General features: G+C 39.5%; 1 long non-coding RNA gene across 1 annotated transcript; it reads left to right on the forward strand.

Annotated features, from left to right (window-relative positions):
* Positions 1-1,582: 1,582 nt before the first annotated feature.
* On the forward strand, positions 1,583-2,105 carry LOC122033413. The gene is made up of 3 exons (XR_006126536.1): positions 1,583-1,705; positions 1,782-1,857; positions 2,077-2,105. It is a non-coding gene; the product is annotated as an uncharacterized LOC122033413 (long non-coding RNA).
* The last annotated feature ends 5,138 nt before the right edge of the window (positions 2,106-7,243 follow it).

A 7,243-nucleotide genomic window follows, 5' to 3' on the forward strand; every position in this document is an offset into this window, starting at 1 on the left:
CTCTCACCCCCATCTAAATCACCCAAAGAGGCCAACCCTATGTGTTTGTGAGAGGCAAAAGTTAAGGTGAAGAACCTAAAAGCTTTACCTATAAAGTGACCATGGAGGATTTGATTTAATCAATACAACACATTCCCAATTCTCTTCTAAGAAAACTAAATTCAACTTCGGGAAGAGGTTTGGTGAAGATATCGGCTAAATTTGATTTTGATCCAACATAATTTTAAATGATATCACCTCGAGTTACATGATCAAGAATAAAATGATGTTTAACCTCTATGTGTTTCGTTCTTGAATGATGAACGGGATTTTTGGTTAAGTTGATTGTACTCACATTATCACAAAGAACTTGAACATTGTTATAGGTAAGTTGATAGTCTTCTAGAGTATGAGTCATCCACAATAATTGTGATACACACTCTCCCATGACAATATATTCCGCTTCGGTTGTGGAGAGAGCTACACAATGTTATTTTTTACTTGACCAACTTACTAGAGAAGATCCTAGAAATTGACAACTACCACTAGTACTTTTGTGATCCAATTTGCATCCGGCATAATCAGAATCGGTATAGCCCACTAGGTCAAATGTTTCGGTTCTAGGATACCAAAGACCAACATTTTGAGTCCCCTTGAGATAACGAAGAATTTGCTTAACGACACTCAAATGTGATTCCTTGGCACAAGATTGATACCTAGCACATATACCTACGGCGAAAAGTATATCCGGTCTACTAGCCGTGAGATAGAGAAGACTTCCTATAGCACTACGATACACCTTGGAGTCAACTTCTTTCCCTTCAATGTCTTTATCCAACTTAGTATTTGTGGCCATGGGGGTAGATATTTCCTTTGCATTTTCCATCCCAAATTTCTTAAATAACTCTTTGACATATTTTGTAAAATACCGGAAAATAGGCGAATATTAATAAGGGAATTTTTCGGAATTTTTGGAAATTTTTCGGGAATTTTTCGGAGCTCGTACGGACGAGTTAACGGGGATAAAAACGGGGTCCGGAAAAGCCTGTTTAGGCTACCCTGTTTTAATGAGGAAAAGTTTTATTTCCTTTTCCTTTATCTTTTCTTTTTCTTTTTCTTTTTCTCTTATTCTTTTCCCCGTGCTCGACACCTTCTCCGCCCATTCCTTTTCTCCTTCTTCCTCGCGCCGGTTTCCTCTCCCAAACCCGATCTTCTCCTCATCTCTCTCGCGTGCACACACTCTCTCCTCTGCCGCCGGCGACGAGAGCCGCCTCTCCTCTACTCTGCACAGTGTCGACGCCGGACGGAAGTGCCGCCGGTCTTCCTTGTGTGCTCTAGCGCCGCGGCTTCCTTTGCCCTAGCCACCCGACGCCGACCACAGAAGCCGACGCCGACCCCAATCGCCGGTGCCCTAGCCTCTGCCCCGACTCCAGTGACGCTGATTCTTCTCTCCTCTGTCCAGCCGAAGCCTCGTCTGCCGTAGCCCTTGCTATGGAGTTTCCAGCGCCGCCGCTGCAACTCACAGAGCCTCCCTTCCTCTTCTCGCGGACACCTGGAGCCGTCGAAAATCGAGCATCCGAACCCTAGGTTGGGTCCCTGAGCGCTGGCCGGAATTTCTCTTCTGGTGTCTCTGTTTGACAGTGCCGAAGACAAGGAGTTGTGCCCTAGTTTTGCTTTTCACAGTGGTTCTGTCTTCATTGTGATCTGCCCTAGCAGAATTGGGAAGGTAAGGGCCATACCTAGCTGTGGAATTAGGTTTGTGGCTAGGTCTCAGTTCATGTTTTTCTTTGCTTCTAATCTAGGTCACGGATTGGTGAGGTTTGGTGTATTGTGGGGTGTTTTTGATTTTTGGCAGCAACCCCATCCCGCAGCGGTAAGGTAAGTATTTGGTTTATGGATTTAGTTGACACATTTTTGATACATGTTCTAGGTACGACTTGATACATAATTAATTTGGTTATAGGGTGATTTAGGTTTATAAGTTGTATAACTGTGTGATTGGGGTTCATGAAACTAACCCTAACTAGTCAGTGGATTAGAAATTAGTTTAACTATTTGTTTATAATTAAATTAGCTAAACTGTGCGATTTAACACAGGACTTTGACGCGAGACGAGTATCTCGGAGATAGATTTGCACAATTTTATCGGAGGCGGGTACTTTGACTTATGTCTTTTGATATGCATAATAAAGTGTTTAACATATAGCAATGATTGTGTTATCCTTTTGATTCGGTTGGTCACTACATGATCTGTTACATGTTGTTTGTTTATTTATTATGCACTGCATGTTATTATTGACCTGACCATACATGCTTTCGGTAGTGACCCAACCATATGATACATCATGTTCAGGACCTAGGGTTTATATGATACCCTATCTGTTTGTGTACCTTCCATCTGATACATTGACTTGTGATACACCTTTTATTTATGTGTGGATCTTGCTATGCTATTCATGAGATTGCCATGCTTAGTATCATGCATCATGTTTGCATGCTGTGCGATTGTTGGCTCCACTATGGTTGAGCCCATCGCCAGTTACATGTCACACCACCACCACCCATGGATTAGTGGTATATCGGGCAGTGTTGGCGGACTCTGTTTAGCTCCGTTGGTCCGAGGACTCAGCGTGGTAGCCAGTCAGTTCCGCCTGTTTGGCTCCGTTGGCATTTAGTGTAGCAGTGGTGGCCGGCAGATGGTGGACTGTTTGGCTCTGTTGGTCGAGACTCGGTGATAGCCGTGAGATATCCTCCCGTCATTGTGTCTGGGAGATGAGAGCATTGAGCTCCCCATTTATGATTTGGGGAGAGAGGACAGGAGTACTCCGACAGATTCCGTCCACTCATCACTGTCAGGAGCAGTGATGTCCGAAGTGCACGGTCACCATATGCATTTATTGCATTTTATTGTTGTGATTGCTGCACTTATATGCTGCATTTGTATGGATGCATTTGATTGACATGCATACAGGATTATGATTTCTTCGGTCTGACGACCTGTTACCTTTGTACCTTGATTCCGGTTAGTACAGTTATCTCCTGATTTCATTTCAGTTGCATTTATTCCTTCTCGTATTCAAGAGACTGTACGCATGATTAGTGTTGTCTGTTATTTGTTTTATTATGCATATCAGTTGTACCTGCTGAGTGTTGGACTCACCCCGCCTCCATTGTTGATATTTTCAGGTTGAAGCTGTCCGGAGCAGTTTCAGTCGCTGGCCCCCCATCTGCACGTAGAGCCAGTTCTCTACTAGTTTGTTATTTGTTTTTATTTGGCCTTTTTTTCTATATCAGACTTTGTTTTAGTATTGTCTTTGGATTTTTCCTATGGATATTGTATAGAGTGATACCTTTTGATGGATTTTTGATATGATATTGGATTTCATTCTACTACGTGCCTGCCTGGACGACAGAAGAGGTGAGTTCGTTGGTTTTGAGCTTTACGAGTGTAGTGGAGTAGGGTGGATTTCGAGTCAGAGTCCTATTGCTATTGATTACTATTATTAACTGCGTGGTTGTGACAGCCAGAGGCTGAATATCTTTATAAACTACGTGGTGTTTGTTTTTATTTTTGTTATCATTCCAGCCGCCTGTGGCTGATGTATATGTGATATGTAGAAAGTTTCATATTGTCCGCCGTACAGGGGAGATGCTGCCGAAATTTCTTCGGACAGAGACTCCTCTGGGGCGTGACATATTTGGATTGATGAATGTAAATGCCTTCTTTTGTTTGTTTAATTTGTAATCCTAGGAAAAATGTCAACTCACCAACCAAACTCATTTCAAATTTACTCTTCATGTGATTAATGAATTCATTTAGAAAATCTTTATTTGTGGAACAACAAATAATGTCATCTACATATACTTGGGTCACAAATATATCATTACCACTATTTTTCAAGAATAAAGTGGGATCAATTTTTCCTCTATAAAACCCTTTCGATACTAGAAAGGTTGACAACCGTTCATACAAAGCCCGGGGAGCTTGTTTTAGCCCATATAAGGCCTTTTTAAGCTTATATACATGGTTTGGACACTCCAAATTTTCAAATCCCGGTGGTTGCTCAACATAGACTTCTTCTTTTATGACACCATTTAAAAATACTGATTTTACATCCATTTGGTACAATTTGAACCCCTTGTGGGCGATAAAGGCCAACATCATTCTAATTGACTCCAATCTTGCTACGGGTGCATAAGTTTCATCATAGTCCAACCCTTCTACTTGATTGAAACCCCTAGCAACCAATCTAGCTTTGTTTCTCACCACTATCCCTTTATCATCAAGTTTGTTCCTAAAGACCCATTTTGTATCAATAATTGATTTATTGGCAGGCCTAGGAACTAAATCCCAAACTTGACTTCTCTCAAATTGAGATAATTCATCTTGCATTGCTAAAATCCAATCCGGATCAAACAAGGCATCATCAATGGTTTTTGGTTCTATTTGAGATATTAAGGCAACTTGACTTCCTTCATTTCTAAAGTAAGATCGAGTTCTCACTCCTTGAGTAATGTCTCCTACTACTTGATCTAAGGGATGATTTACATGAGTCCTAGTAGGTCTTGAGTCTTGATTTGTTATAATTTCGGGTTCAAGAGGCAAAGGTTCATTTTTCTCACCATCACTTTCTTGATTTTCTTCTCCTTGATGATTTACCTCATTTAGTGTTAGTTTCTCTAACTCAAATTGTAATTCTTCATCGTTTGTTCTTATAGAGTTTAAAGAGGGATTTTCTTCAAATACAACATTTAGTGATTCTTCAACTAGTTTTGATCTCTTGTTGTAAATTCGGTATGTCTTGCTATGACTTGAGTAACCTACAAGAATCCCCTCATCCGCCTTAGCGGAAAACTTTCCCAAGTGATCATTGGTGTTTAGAATATAGACTTTACACCCAAATACTTTAAGATGCTTAATTGTAGGTTGTTTACCAAACCATAATTCATGAGGTGTTTTTCCTAGAAACCTATGTATTAAAGTTCGATTCTGGACATAACAAGCCGTATTAATTGCTTCGACCCATAGGAAACTGTGTAGTGAATATTCATTTAACATGCTCCTAGCGACCTCTTGTAACACCCTATTTTTCCTCTCAACAACTTCATTTTGTTGAGGTGTTCTAGGGGTTGAGAACTCATGTTTGTAGCCTTTTTCCATACAAAAATTTGTGAATCTATCATTTTCAAACTCACCTCCATGATCACTTCTTATTTTGTTTATCTTATGAGCCTTTTCATTTTCTACTCTATTACAAAAAGCAATCAAGGTATCTAGAGTTTGATCCTTATGTTTCAGGAAAAACACCCATGTATATCTAGTGTAATCATCCACAATCACAAAGCAATATCTACTACCATTTAAAGAAATATATTTACTACTATCAAATAAATCCATGTGAATGAGCTCTAAAGCATTTGAAGTACTTACAACATTTTTACCTTTATGAGTAGCTTTGGTTTGCTTACCCATTTGACATGCATCACATATTTTGTCTTTTTGAAACTTCAACTTTGGCAATCCGTGCACCAACTCCTTCTTTGAAAGATTTTTGATATTCTTCATGTTGGTGTGAGCGAGTCTCCGGTGCCAAAGCCACATCTCCTCTTCTTTGGACATGAGACACTTAGCAAACACATTAGTAGCACCAAATAGTTCAACTTGATATATATTTTCTTTTCTATGGCCTATAAGAACATTGGTGTTTAGTTCACTATGTTTGACTAGGCATTGAGATGAGTTGAACTCAACTCTATACCCCGAGTCACATAGTTGACTAACACTCAAAAGATTAAAAGCCATGCCTTTTACTAGTAACACATTTTTTATTACAAATTTCTCGGAAATTCTAATATCTCCAATTCCTATAACTTTTAGCTCACCACTATTACCAAAAGAAACGGTACCTTTACTTTTGTGTCTAAATGATGAAAATTTTGATGAGTCTCCCGTCATATGCTTAGAGCATCCACTATCCACGAACCATGTTGTTGGATGCTCCCCCTTTACGCATGCCTGTTTAAACACGATGAACCAAATGTTTTGGTACCCACACTTTGGGTCCGGTAGCATCAATAACAAATTGCTTGGGTACCCAAGCTTGAACAACCTTAACCCTTGAAGTATGGTTTCTACTAATTAGGTTCATGAATTTAACTTCCTTATCTTGAGATTTAAAACCTAGTCCCGCTTTGTTGTACACGCCTCTTTGAGCTCCTAGAATCATGTCTAAGTATTTTGAGCTTGAAGTAAATTTTACTAGAGCACATCTAAGATCATCAACTTGTGATTTCAATGATACATTTTCTTTTTCAAGATCATCAACATCATTTTTGTCATTTTCATGAAGCATGCAACTTTCACATGGCACAATTTCATTTTTGAGTGATTTCAATTCATTTTGCAATCTTTTAACCTTCCCTTTTGATTTAGCTAGTGCATTGGTTAAGCATGCAATGGTGGCATACATCTTATCAAGCTTGGGAGAAATTACCTCATCATCACTAGATGATGACTCACTTGAAGACTTCACATCTTCTTCATGACTATCTTCATCTTCACTAGCTTCTACATGACTTAAGGCCATGAGAGCCATGTGCTTTGAGCTCTTCCTTTCATCTTCTTTCGATGAGCTTGATGATGAGTCATCCCATGTGGCTTTCAACGCCTTCTTCTTTTTCTTGATCTTTTCCTCTTGCTTCTTCAAATTTGGACACTCCGTTTTGTAGTGCCCCTTTTTCTTACATTCATAGCAAATTACATCAGTCTTATTCTTAGAATCCACAAGAGATTTACCTTTTCTTTTCTCATCATTGAAAATTTTCTTAACATCCTTCTTGTCAAACTTCCTTGAATGTCTCATCATTCTTCGAACGAAGTTTGCCATTTCACTTGATGATAGCTCTTCATCACTATCACTATCACTATCTTGTTCGGATTCTGAAGATGACTCCTTCTTCTCCTTTTTCTTTTCCTTGTGCTTCTTTTTGCTCTTTTCACCTGCAACCAAGGCTATACCTTTCTCCTTATGGCTTGTGTTAGCTTGCTCATGCAATTCAAGTTCACAAAATAATTCATCCAATTTCACTATTGACAAATCCCTTAAAACCTTATAAGCATCCACCATGGATGACCATAAAGAGTTTCTTGGGAAAGATTTTAAAGCATACCTTATGAGATCTCGGTTCTCCACACTCTCTCCAACTGAATGAAGACCATTTAGGAGTTCCTTGAATCTCCCATGTAGTGAGCTTACCGTTTCTC

Source organism: Zingiber officinale, chromosome 11B (genome assembly GCF_018446385.1).
Source record: "Zingiber officinale cultivar Zhangliang chromosome 11B, Zo_v1.1, whole genome shotgun sequence".
In the NCBI taxonomy this organism is placed as follows: Eukaryota; Viridiplantae; Streptophyta; class Magnoliopsida; order Zingiberales; family Zingiberaceae; genus Zingiber; species Zingiber officinale.